The 14550-nt window shown below is 38.6% G+C and overlaps 1 pseudogene; it reads left to right on the forward strand.

The window, feature by feature from the left end:
• The first annotated feature begins 5302 nt into the window (after window positions 1-5302).
• Window positions 5303-6445, forward strand: LOC149016130 (high mobility group B protein 7-like; annotated as a pseudogene).
• The last annotated feature ends 8105 nt before the right edge of the window (window positions 6446-14550 follow it).

Here is a 14550-nt window from a genome sequence, read left to right on the forward strand (position 1 = left end):
AGCTGCAATCGGGGAAATAAATGGCTTTAATAAACTTGGCCCAATTAGAATCAGGAGATGACCATAGGCGCCACGCCACCTTGGCAAGCAAAGCCCTATTATGTAGAATGGGATCGCGGAAGCCAAGTCCCCCTTTGTCCTTCGATCTACACAACCTGTACCATGACATCCAATGAACTCTATGTTCATCCTCCTTTTGCCCCCAATAAAAATTTGAGATTGACTTCCTTATATCATTATGTAGCTCTGCTGGTAAAAGAAAATGAGACCCTGCAAAAGAGGGGATGGTAGAGGCAACTGATTTGATAAGGACTTCTCGCCCAGCCTCGGAAAGAAGATTAGCTTTCCAACCTTGAGTTCTCTTACCAACTTTCTCACCCACATCTTTGAAGATGGCAGTCTTTTTGACCCCAAATTTGGAAGGCAAACCCAAATACTTTGATGAACCCTCACCGTATTTGATTTTAAGAACCCTGGCGAACCATCTGCGAAACCGAATGGGAGTATTTGGACTGAAGGTAAAGGACGACTTGCTATCATTTATTGCTTGGCCACTGGCTTGACAATAAAGATCCATCCAGGCTTTAAGAGAACAGGTCTGATGTTGATTCACTTCGAAAAACATTAGGCAATCATCAGCAAACAAAAGATGGGAGATACGTGAGGTTCTGTTCTTAACACTGATGCCCTTGATTAGACCTTGACCTTCTGCTTCATTTAAGATAGAACTCAATATTTGCGATCCAAGGATAAAAATGAAGGGGGAAAGAGGGTCACCTTGACGAATGCCGCGAGAGGGGCAAAACGATCCTTTCTCCACCCCGTTAACCAAGAGCGTATATGAAACTATAGCAGTACATTGCATGACCATATCCACCCACCTCGAAGAAAAGCCTAGCTTTAGAAGGGATGCTTTGATAAAAGGCCATTCGAGCCTATCATAAGCTTTCCGCATATCCAATTTCATGGCGAGAAATTTCTTCTTTCCTTTTTTTCGATGTTTCACATAATGAAATATCTCATGAGCCATAAAAATATTATCTGGAAATAAGCTGTCAGGGACAAAAGCTGATTGGGAAGGGGAGATGATACCTGCAAGAGAATCCTTGAGCCTATCTGCAAATATCTTTGAAATAAGCTTGACTACCACTCCACAGAGACTGATGGGCCTGAACTGTTCGGGCACCTCCGGATTAGAGCATTTGGGGATAAGACAAATGAATGTGTGGTTAAGTTCTTTTGGCATAACTCCAGAAATGAAGAACTCCTTCACACATTTGCACACCTCTTCTTTAGTAATATCCCAGAATCTCTGATAAAAGATAGGAGGAGGAAACCCGTTAGGTCCAGGTGATTTTAGAGGCCCCATTGATTTAAGTGTAGCAAGAATCTCATCATCATTTGGAATCCTACATAATTCCGTATTAACCTCTTCTCCAACCACCGAAGACACACTAGATAGAGCTTGGTCTAAAGCATTCTGAGAATAACCCTCTGAGGAGACTGCATCACTAAAATGGTTCATCAATAGAACATCCAGCTGCCTCTCATTAGAAGTCCACGACCCGTCTGCTTTTTTGAGTTTCAGAATTCTATTTTTCTTTCTCCTAAGAATAGTAGATGCATGAAAAGAGCCTGAATTCTTATCTCCCAATTTAATCCAGTCAATCCTTGACTTCTGATGCCAAAGTGTCTCTTCTCTAGCCAATTCCTCATCAAGGAGATCCTTCAATTTGTTCTCTTCTTCCATGTGATCCACATAGTCCACTTTCTTTTGAATCAAACCAATTTGGAATTGCAAGTTCTTAATGTTCTCTTGAACAATTCCGAAATCCTTCTTGTTCCAACTTTTGAATTCCTTCTTGCAATTTTCAGCTTTTTGGACTAGAGGATGAGATGAGCTTCTACTTTCAATAAAGTTCCAACCCTTTTCAGCCACATCCTTACACCGAGGGTGTCTCAACCACATTGATTCAAAACGGAAAGGCCTAGATCCCCTAGATTTGCCACCCTCTGAATCTAACAAGACTAGGTTATGATATGAAAAATAAGCTGGTTTGATGATAACAGCCGCATCTTCAAACATCAAATTCCAACTAACATTTGCCAAAACCCGATCCAATTTAATTCGAATATTCTCACTTCCTCTTCGCCTGTTGTTCCAAGTAAAACAAGGACCATTTGAGTCCAGATCCAAAAAACCACATCGAGACACCATGTCTTGAAACTGTTGTGAATCCCTACCACCTCTAGAATTGCCCCTTGATTTCTCTTGCCAGCTTAAGTAGCTATTAGAATCCCCCAGGCATAACCAAGCACCAATTCTTTGAGTACTAATATTTATCAATTGGTTCCACACCTCTTGCCTACAATGCTTAAGAGGATTTCCATACACACAAGAGAGAAAAAAGACTTTACCTTTAGCCACCACCTCCATATCCAAGATATGATAATTTGCAGAAATTAACTTCATCTGAATACCATTTCTCCAGAAGACAACAAGCCCACCTGCAGTGCCCATAGCCGGTTCCTTTTTTTTGAGATGGGAAGAGCCGTAGGACATCTGGGGATAGGTTGAGAAGGTATGATGCTATTGTTTGATTTGGGCGTGGGAATTTCCAAAGAAGTTGAACTAGTGGGCTTAGGCTGAATATTATGATTTTCCAATAGGACAAGTGGGCTTGAAATAGAGTGTTGTGGGATCAGCCCATCAAGTAACAAGTGGCAGCATTAGATAGTTTTTTTTTTTTTTTTTTTTTTTTTTTCTTTTTTTTTTTTTTTTTTTCGTTGGGTTTTGGGTGGTGGGTTTTTATTATTCCTGGTTTCTTTAAGTTTTTTTTTTTTTTTATTTTTTTTTTTTTTTTTTTTTTTTTGTTGGGTTGTGTTTTTGTTTTAGGCGGTTTTTTTGTGGGGGGGGGGGGGGGTGGTGTCCTGTGGGAATGGGTAGTAGCATGTGTAACTTGAGATGGTTCTAGATGTTGCTGGACCACAACATTAGAAGGTAGACTTGGCATTTGAGAAATAGGATCTTTTTGCTGGGATAGGTTGCATCTAGCTAGGTGATTAAGGAGAGATAAGATAGTTGGGGACTGATCTGGACAGCTAAGAAGATAATTTCGGCCTTTCCCTGCAACTGCTAAGTTCACTACACCCATGGTTGATGCGATGTGCTTTAAACTCTTCAAATTTCTTGATACATCGATCCTCCTCGTGTTCGATTCTCCCACAAAAAACACAATAGAAAGGCAATCTCTCGTATTTGACTGGAACCTCTACTGAGAGACCTTTGGAGCTATTCACTTTGATGCAGACTCGCAAGGGTTTGGTTATGTTGATTCGAACTCTAGCTCTGAGATAAGAAATCTTGGAACCAAACTGGAAACCATCTATCAACATGACTGAACTGGTTTCTCCCATTTTTCTCACCAGTTTCATAACAATGACTGGGTCTAGAAATTCAGCAGGTAGCGAGTGAATCTGAACCCAAAACTCACAGAATGTTAACTCCCAGTCTTTCCTTTCATTCCATGGTTCAAGAATGTGTAAATTTCCTGCTACAGTGTACGGCCCTTCCTTGAGCACATTATCCTTGTCTAACTGATGCTGAAGCTGAAAAGGAAATTTTCTATTATCCAGACTAGTGACTTCTACCTTATAACAAGTATTCCAGGCATTCAAAAGACCTTCAGATACAGCTTGTTTCCTGAATGCCCTGCCTTCCAACACAAACCCTGCTAAGGTATTTTCCCAGGACTTAGCAACTCTTAACTCATCTGCAGCATCCAGAGTAATCTCATCGTCCAATTCCTCAGAATTGTAATCTGGACTTGGCATACTGATATTTGAAGAGGGAGGAGCACCAAAATCTGGTCGGATCCCTTGAATCTCAACCGGAATAAGGATACCAGCATTGTTTGGTTGATTTCCAGATGAAGACATTCTCGAGATTGAGGAAAAACATAGCAACTATATGGCAAACAACAACTCACACAGAAGAAACAGCATGATGTTTAGATCGTAATCATAATCTCAAGAGATTAGTGACAACAAATTTTGTTGTAATTATGAATAAATATCATCACCGATGTTAGAAAAAAGATTTACGACTTAGGCGTCATTATTAAAATTTTTAAGTACCATGTAGAAGTAGTACAGGCATTTAAAAAAAATAAACATCCTGAACAAAAATAATTACAAAGTGGACATTTTGATATCATTCTTAAAAAATAGAAAATGGCACTTCTTTAAGGACTGACTTCAAGTCAGCGTAAGCAAAGAAGCCTTTTTGGTTTGAGCATTTTTCGCAATTTTGCTGAGGTCCTGCGTAATTAATGCGCAGGACCGCGAGCCGTCCGATCTAATCGGACGGCCCGCATTGTTCTTCCATTAAAATAATGTAAACAACCTGTAAAAGCAGTTTTTTGGGAACGGGTCGGTCCAATGATGCTAAACCGGTTTGAGTTGGGCGGTTCGAGTGGTTTATGTAACTGAAGTATTGGTATTTCATACAAGTTTGGTTAATACGTTTTAAAAACACAAAATACAAAATACTTATATACGAATTCAAAAACCAAAACCAGCGCGGTTCAATTTTGCTTTTCAAAATGTTTTGAAAATACCCAAAACCCATGGCTTTCACCTCGCCCAACTCATTTTACGATTTGGAGCTCTGAAAATCTGGAGAAGAACAGCAAGCCCTCTTGAGAATGAACTCGCTTCCGTTGATCGAAATCAGTTGCTCATCTTGAGAATGAACTCGCTTCGTTGATCGCATCTTGGCATCTTGAAGAAGCTTCTGTTTCATTTCAAAATCAAAAGCCTGACAACTCTAAACACGAACTTGCAGAGGAGAAATTTTGGACGAACTTGCAGAGGGAGAAGACGAAGACAAAGACGAACTTGGGGGTTGCAGCTTGACGAAGGCGAACTTGCAAAGGAGAAATTTTGGACAAACTTGCAGAAGGAGAAGACGAAGACGAAGACGAACTTGGGGCTTTCAGCTTGACGAAGGCGAACTTGCATGTTCATAGTTTTAGAATCTCCAAGCTTTTTCTTGGTTTGAAGATATATGTAAATTTTTGCCCATTCCATTGTACCACAAAGCTATTTGTCTGGAAGGATAGAAAAGCATACTAGTATTGATAAATGGGTGTTGGTGATGCGCCAGAAAGGGTCGTTTCGTGATCCGATTGCGTTTGTGATGATTGTAGAGAAGTAGCCGAAGAGGAGGTGTGGAAGACAAAGATGATCAGAAGACGAGAGGAGAGAGATAAAGACGGGCCCTCAAAAGCCTGCAACCGAAATGAGTGGCACTGCACCAGGAGTAATGCTCTCTATCTGCTTGTTTTTATTCTTGTGTGGCTTCGGGCTCTTCTACCTTCTGGCTTTATTAATAAATCCATCATTCTTTGGTCAGGTTCTATGGAGGAAATTACATATTAGTTGGTGGCGCTTATTGATATGCACGAATGTAGCATTGAGTCAAAAATCAAGATGACGTTAGGCATGTCTATGTTCCTATTATATGGTTGCTCTGTTTATCGATGAGTACGTTGGTGTATTTGCTTTCATTTTTCTAGCATTTGATCTTTTTCTGGTTGGTCTTCTCCGTTTCCTTCAGAGGTGCGTATCATAGAAAAAGCGACAGAAATGAAGAAGCCAGCAGAAAAGAAGAGGATATCTGTGCCGTCCAAATCAAAGGGAAAGAAGACCGAATCTGTTAAGAAAGTAAAAACCTAAAAGCTCCTAAGCGCCATCCTGGTGTCTTCTTCGTTTTTATGTATGTCTCTATCCTTTTCCCTGCCACTGTCTCTGTCTTATTGATTTTGATGGCTTTTAATAGTATAGTTTGGTTACAGGGATGACTTAAGAAAATCATTCAAGGAAGAGAACCCAAATGGAAATAAATTGGTAATATTTATCTATTTATTACTTAATTAAAATGTTCGTTTCCTTTTTTTATGTGTTTGTCTTGTGGATTTCTGCTTTTAACTTTATTGACATTTGTTGTAAATCAAATAACAAAGGTTGCAAAAGAAGGTGGAGCTAAATGGAAATCTATGACTGATGATGTGAGTAAATAATCATATCCTCTTTGTCAAAAGTACTATATTTCTTTCTTTTTTTTTTTTTTTTGCTTGTATTCTTGAGTCTAACAATTTCATGGTTCATTGCTTCTTCAGGAGAAGAAGCCTTACATTGATAGGGCACAAGAGCTCAAGGAAGATTATGAAAAGACTAAGGAAACCTTCAAGGTAGTTTTCCTTGTTGGTTCTGTTTTTGTTTAGTTATCATTGTTTCAACCAGTTTTGGGATTTTATTGAGCAAAAGATTTTGAATGTTTCTTTGGTGTCTTGGTTGTTTATTTGATTGCCTGTTACAGGAAGAAGAGAAGCAAGAGGAGCAAGAGGAACAGGGGAATGTAGGTTCAGAGCAAGAAGAGTAGAAGATTTTGAGCATAATCCTGGGCACCATATGGATAGGCTTCTCTATCCTTTAATAAATGCTTATGTAGGTTTGGAGTAGTGAGCTGTGTTTTGTTCATTAGACTTTAAAGTTTCGACAGTTCATGAATTGTGAAAGAATCCATTTGTCCTCTACCATGTAAAACTGAAAGTCAATTTTCTGAATCAGCAACTTAGTTTTGGTTGCAATGAGTCATTTAAGATTTCTCTAAGTCAGCATTTACAGGGCCTGGTTCATTTCAAAATCCCATATGGTATTTTTCCCGATGGTGGTTTCTCTTTATTCTTACAGGTTGTCAGTGTTTATTGATTGAGCCATTTCCGGAATCAGCTTTGAATGCACAAAGCTAGCAAGATGTTACTTGAAAATTATGAAGAGTATGCTAGGCTTGCCAGGTGAGTGGTTCCAACTTGTTTTGTTTAATGACATGTCATGATGTGTTTGGATTTATTATCTTTCGAATATGAGTTGATACAATATCCTTAATTATGTGCCCTTGTAGATTATTGTAATTTAAGTTGTTATATGTTTGAGGTTTCAATGACTATTTGTTGCCTCTTCAATTTTCAAAGAGAAATTTATGATTTATTTGCTTTCGGGGTGACCTTGACAAATTAGAGATTCTTGGATTAACTCTCACCAATCAGTGAAGAGGCTAGACAGTGGGATATCAGCAGAGCTGAAGATTAGACACTGACCAAAGGCATATCTGTCTTCGAGGTCTAGAGCTTTAGGAACAATAAGAACCTGTGCTAACCAGAATAGTTTGACAATAAACCACTTGCATTTTGTTTTTGACTTACTTAACAATCTTCACTTACCGCTCCTCGCCCAAGCACCTAGAACAAGACATTCTCGTTGTGTCGGTGGTGTATTTACATCAGTGATAATCATGCAACATGCACAAATGCATTTTGGATGCATTTCTGGTTTTTTCTGTCTTTACACATTAATGTTTGTAGTTATTGCTGTAAATGACTTCTTTTTATAGAATGCATCTTTTATTTATCCATCGGGTGCATCTGATGGATCATCATATAATAGTTTTTTTTATCTAATATGGATGGATTTTAGGTGTTTCTGGTTTAGGTATACAGGGGGTGGTTGTTCACAGACTTCATTTCATTAAATCAATACTCCCCCTATCAATCGTCATCTCAACTGATCCATCTTTTGTACTTTTGTGTTTATAAAATAGATATTGGAAGACACAAATAAATGTAAGATTAGAACCTAAATAGGTCTAATCCCATTCAAGCATGAAATAAACATCTCCGGGGAACAAGACAAAGTTGGTGTGATCCGAAAAATGGTAACCTTTGAAATTCATATGTTTGGTATACATATATATATATAAAGAAAGCTCATGGTTTTATGAGTTTTAATCCGCATCATATTCTTCTTTATAATTGTAAACTATCAATTAATATTCAATAAGGAATCATTTAGGATTCCTTTTTAAGTTTATTAATGTATTTAAATTTTAGTCTGTGCATGAATATCGACTATATTTCACATGAATTTTGCAGACATTACCCGAAAGGAGGGAAAGTGGAATTCTCGACGTGATGAAGTCTCTCCGTGAGACATAATCAATTGAAGCAAACGTTCCAACAATTGGGTCAGTGAAGTCATCGACAAACTCAAACCAAAGTCCATAATCTTCAAAGGCGAATTGTGGATTTCATTCAGAACAGGCATTTGTCAGGCTTCAAGTCACGGTGAATAATATTGTGCTGGTGTAGTGAACATTAAGGTATCAGTAATTTGTTGAACCACAGCTTCTATATATGATGCTCTGGACATCCAATTCTTTTATTTGTCATATCAACCTTTCATATGACATTACAAATTGATGAAACAAATAATTGAAACATGACATTCATATTGAAACATTGTTTATTCCCTTGAAATTTGTATAAAACAATGATAGACCATACACGTTATTGTAATTCTTCGTTTGGAAATTTCAGTGTGCATAACAGTGATTGGTTGGTCAATTATGGGATGTTTTTTAGTTTTTATTTGGGGTTTCCAATACAAAAATTCTTCACGTAAAGAGTTGGTATGTACAGTTGTTATTCTAATTTACCAAAAAATTATGAAGATATGAAGGTTTTGTATGCATGATTGCGATTACGTTTAGGCAAACTTGGTAAAATTGAATGGTTCCGTTTCGAACCTATTTTAAACGGAATGATTCCGTTTCATCAGATCGATCAGATAGTTGAATCGCCCATCACCGTTATGAAGGTACTTGAAACATAATGATTATGTTTCATCGATGACTAGTTTTGACTATCAAGTATATTGCTACTTCTATTGTCTCAGCTTCTCAAGTCCGGTGTGTCATACCGAAGTTGGTGGATTTCAGTTGCCACATTACATTCAAGACTTTTACCAAATCGTTTTACAACTGATGTAGTAGAGAACTTTGTCTCAAGAAACAAATGTTGGTATGATTTAATTATTCTTTTTGAAACACGTATTTGCTTTTGAAATTATTTATTTTGAGTAGGTTGGATGTTGTTTCTTTTATTTTTGGAAGTTTGAATTAGGTTGGACGGGCTGGAGGTCCGAGACAGATCAATGTCGTTTGATCTGTGTATAATGGGAATAACCGGGATGACCATATTTTAGTGACAAAGATGAGCGCACAAGCAAGCTGATCAGGTTGAACTTGTATGAGAGTCTGGTCAATAGGTTTGAATCTTTCCTTCACATGACTTCAAAATATTCTATATTTTGTACCGTTTGTGAAAAATTCCCATTCCTCAGTACTTTAGGTCATCAGTATCGTTCAATTCATATCAACTTCGGAAATATTAATCAATAGAAGTTGGATTTAATTCAATCATAACCGTTCCGTTCATTCTCAGACTTTTGACTCTTAAAGTTCAACTGCAAAATTCGCTAATCTTCGTCATCAAGTTTTTTATCCTTTAACCTTTCGTATTATTTCCAGAAATCATTCATTTTTGAAACAAGTATTGGAATTCGGATTGTCAGGTTGTCATCAATTTAGACGCCGATCTTGCACATAATGCCTCTTGTGGTCAGCCGCCCCAAATGTTTTGTAATCATCCAAATTCTGAGGTCAGCCAGCCCAAATCAAATCACCTCATTAATGCACCTGTCCAGCTTCGTTGACGTTATCTTCTTCTCCGTCGTTTGATCAATAAATATTATTTGCTTCCCATCGCACGATTGTAATGATCTCCTTAATCGTTTTTATTTTATCCACGTGTCTGGTCGCAATGTTTCCAAATCCACCGATAAACCCCAAGCGTCGATTACGAATAGTTATAGCCGTCGATCCGAAGCATCGCATATTTCCTCCAGCTTTCAAGAGTCTTTTCAGTATGTCACCTCATCTTCATATTTATTTACTCCATGTCATCCGCTTCGGCACATAACCCGCAGTTTTGGTCTTCATACTCAAACTGCAAACTGCATTCCTCTGCAACTCCATTATCATAATTCCCTAACCTTCGTTGCTGCCTTTCTTGTTCTTCTTCATGGATCCCTCTATGAATTCATCAGCCCCAAGACACCTCCGAACAAGTGAATGCGCCTTCACATGTTAATGTTGATAGCCCTGCTCCGTATGCTGTGGACGAAGAAATAACTCCTTATGTTCCGTTGGACACCACCAAAGCAAAGATGGACCCCAGACTTGCTGGACCGTAATGGTATCCAACTACGGTCAAAGAATCTCACCTTTCGTCTTACCGTCAAGATTTCCATTTTCCTTCTAATGCCAAGTTATGGGTTCCTGAACATTCTGTGCGTCCATATAATGCTTGCCCCGGCGTTATTGCCGTTTACCTCCATCACCTTGATTCCGGATTTAGAGTTCCCGTGATTCCGATTGTCCAGTTCTTTACTTGACTACTACCGCGTCTGCCCTTCTCAACTTACTCCCAACAGTTGGAAGTTGGTTTATTGTTTCTTTGCCTTCATCCGTCAAATGGCCCGCACCCCATCTATCCAACTTTTTAGAAATTTTCACACTCAAAGTTTCCCGTGAGCGTGGTTATCTCCATTTTGCTCGAAGAAATAGTATTGCTGCTTGAGTTGGGTGACACAACCAAAATCTTCACAGAGCACTCTATTCCTCATGACAACAAGAAATGGAGAGAAAGGTATTTTTTTTGTTCCATCCCCATTCCCAATTACCGCTCTCGATGGTGTTTCCATACAAAGGAATCCCTTCGTCCTTTGAACCAGCGTCCTACGCTCGGTGCATATGATCAGGAAACATGGAGCCTCATCCCGTCTGGAATACCCATTGATGCAACAGAACTGAAGACTGATGCTGGATTGGCAACTCACAACCTCTTACCAGGTACATAAGATAGGGTTTTTCGTCTTCTTCTTCTAAATTTTTTTTAATACTATAAATTTTGTTGCAGTTGTTCACAACTGTTTCTTTTACAGGGACTGATGTTTATCAAATCCCTAACATTTATGAACTCCGAAAGGTTGCTTCAGAAGAACAAAAGCGTGATTCCAAACCTGTGAAGTCAGGTAAGAAAAGAAAACATTCTCATTGCTCGTCATCCCACCAAGAGAAAGGTTGGTAAGAAGAGTGCTGACAGAAAATGTCCATCTGGTCAGCAAAAGGTAGACCAGGTACAAGAAGAAATTGTACAAGAAAATGCTGATGAAGAAATGCCCGATATTGAGATTGTGAAAGTGATGTTAAGTAAAAACCCTCCTGTTCGAACAAGAACCTCAAGAAGCCTGAGATGTAAAGTGAACTCACCAGGTCCCTCTTCAGCCACAAGGTATCGCTTCAAAGAAAAGAAAGAAAGAAAAATCAAGGGTTCCCTCTCCCGCCGGAAGACCCGACAGAGTAGTCAGGAGACCACGGGCTGAGCCCGTTTATTGTTCTAGGAATGAAGTGTTCACTCCTCCCATGTCACCCATGCTACCTGATGATGTTTCTGTTCTCCCAAATGTCCTGGTTGAGAATGAATATCAAGGTAAGGAAGTACCTGATTATTCCATTCAAAATTTGAAGAATATGGCAGAAGAAATTCTTGCTAATGCTGCAGGTGATGTTATTGAAGAAATGGCTGATCTGGTGTTTGATGATAACACTTCTGTTCCCGCTCCTCCCCCTGAATTTGTTTATGAAGAGAATATCCGTAAGGATATTCCTGAAAATGAAAATGTTGTTGCTGATGATGACCATGTTTTAGTTTTTGGTCGCCCTATACATGATCCCGCCCTCTTGCTTTGGCTCCCCCTATACATGATCATGATTTGCCCGCCCCCGTTTTGGCTCCCCCTATACATGATCATGATTTGCCCGCCCCCGTTTTTGCTCCCCTATACATGATCCTGATTTGCCTGCCCCTGTTTTTGCTCCGCCTATAAATGATCCTGCTTTGCCTGCCCCTCATTTGGCTCCCCCTATACATGATCCTGCTTTGCCTGCCCCTGTTTTTGCTCCCCCTATTAATGATCCCCGCTTTGCTGCGCCCTCATTTGGCTCCCCCTATACATGATCCTGCTTTGGCTGCCCTTGTTTTTGACAATATTGTTCCAGACATAAACATTGCTGTTGATATTGGTGAAGAGAATGCACAGATTGCTCTGCCAAATGAAGATTTTGTTCATGCTGCTCCCCCGAATTTGATATGCCAGTTGATCCTCTTAATGGATCTGATGATGAAGATAACATTGCGGCTGAAGTTGTTGACATGCAAGTAGATTCGAATGACGCCGCTGAAGATGTTAATCCTGATAATGTGGTTGAAGATGTGAACCCACACCCAATTGGCCCTGGCCAATTAGAAGATGCCCAAAGTGTTGCTGACTCTGGTGACCATTTTCAGCCTGTTTGGGATTTGAAAGAAAATCATAGTGCCAATTGGAAATGGGAAGTTGCCCGTGAATGGGGGACCAAGGGTAGAATACCCCGTGACAAAAGAGAGACTGCTGCCATGTCTGCTGATGGGCTTTACACACATGCATGGGGGTAAAAAGTTAACTATTATCGTTATTGTTAAGATAAATTTACTTTCATTATCCATTGTTTTGCTAAGTCTTTATCACTTTTTCTGCAGATGCTTTGGTGCTGCTTTCAATGCTTTTGTCGAGGTCTTGGAAAGACAAAATCTATGTCTTTGGAAAATGACAATTTGATCAAACGTAATTTTGAATTGAATGATCAGGTACGAGAGCTCAAGAATTGTTTCAAATCGTCATAAAGGAAATTTGAGTTTGCTCAGTTCAGAGAGAAAGGATTTATGTTCTGAGATATATATTTTGGAAGATGATTTTAAAATTTCTTCTGATACAACCACCTGTTTTTTGCAGTGAAGAAGTTTCAGGTTTAAAGGATTCGTTAATGAAATATAAGGAAGACTTCTTGCAGATTGAGATGTCGAAGAATAATGCATTGAGAGGGGCCAGACTTGCCACTTATGAAAGAGATGAAATTCAGGCTAAGTTGGCAAGGGCAATTGCTTGGTCCCAAGGTTTTGAAAGAGAAACAGCAGAATGGAAAATGAAATTAGAAGAAGTGGAGAAATTGAATTTGAACTTTGAAAGAAGAAATGAATTGTTGCAACAAGCATTTGATTCTCTTTCAAGGAGAAAGAAGATCCGGAAATCCGAAAAGACAATTTGACTTTGGGTCTGAGTCAGATGTCCTTGGAGAAGGACAATATGAGGACTTCTTACAATGAAGTATGTATGGAATTACAAAAATTATCTGTTGCCTGGAAAGAAAGTGTAAAAGAGAGGACTTCCATGGTTGTGAAGTTTGAGGAAGAGAAAAAAGAAGCAGAAGTGCAATTTGAACTTGAGAAGAAAAGAATGAAGGATGATCATGAACTTCTCCTAAGTTCTGTTACCTCTGCAGTTGAAGAAGCAGGAGACAACCCAAGTTTCCTAAGGTTCTGCAAGACTGTAGTGAAAGTCTGTTCTGATAATATTTTTTCTCAGATACTCAGGATCTGTCCAAACATTGATTTTAAATCGCTTCCTCCAGAGTTTGTTCCCTCTCGTAAGTTCTTTCATCTCAATAATTTGAAGCATCCTGACTCTGAGGATTCTGCAGATGATAATGGAGAAAGTGAAGAACACAATGAAGATAATGATTCTGAAGAGGAAGAAACCGAATGTTCAAGTAAGGATGGTGATTGTAGCGATGAATCACAGATCCAAGAAAGATGATATCCACACTCCCGGGACCCAAAACTTTGATGTTTAACTTTGAATAGAAACATTGAAAGTCCTTTGTTAAATTTTTTGTTTTAGAAAAAGTCATTTTCAGTATTTTTCTGATATATTAATATATCTTGCCCCTTAGTTCCTTTTTCTCTATCAATTAATCTATTGTCATTTGTAATATAACATCCTTTTTGTGTTTTAATGGTTGGTTGAGTAGCATCCACCATTATTATGGCCTTCTTAGCTGTTGGCCGACCCAGAGACTGCTTTATATAATGGAATTAAACCGATAATCTTAGATTTAGACCGGAGTGAATCACCTTGAACCGAGGTTGGGGTATTTTATTGACAACACGAGCCCCATGCTGATCAGGTTCAACTTATCTGAGAGTATGGTCGAGGTTTTTTCTCGGAATTATTAGGTAATTCCGGAATGTTGTGCACGTCATCGTCTTGTAAATTTCGTCTTTTGTTAAGAAAATATTTTCCCCACATATCGACTTTTTAATATATCCTCCACCTCGCAGTGGTTTTACTTGATCAACGCCCGTAATTTCCAAAATTAATTATATTTTAAATATCGAAACCTCGGACTTAATCGTTTTAATTAAGTCAATTTCCCAAAAAAAAAAGAATAAAAAAATCCTTATAATTAAGTCGAAAAATTGGTGATGGGCTGACCCATCACTTATTTGCATTTATGAATATAAACAATAATTTTATTAGAGTCGATCCGTGCATCGTAACCCTAACCATAGATTACCTGTGCTCAACCCATAAATCTCTGTAAGATCAGCCAAATCTTTGTATGTGTCAGACATTTTTGTTCTCTCTCTCAATTTTACTTTTTGTCTTCTTTGACGTTTTCCTCCTTTGCACCATTTGATCATAAATTAA

Source organism: Hakea prostrata, chromosome 5, assembly GCF_041222555.1.
Source record: "Hakea prostrata isolate BN-2017 chromosome 5, UWA_Hpros_2, whole genome shotgun sequence".
In the NCBI taxonomy this organism is placed as follows: domain Eukaryota; kingdom Viridiplantae; phylum Streptophyta; class Magnoliopsida; order Proteales; family Proteaceae; genus Hakea; species Hakea prostrata.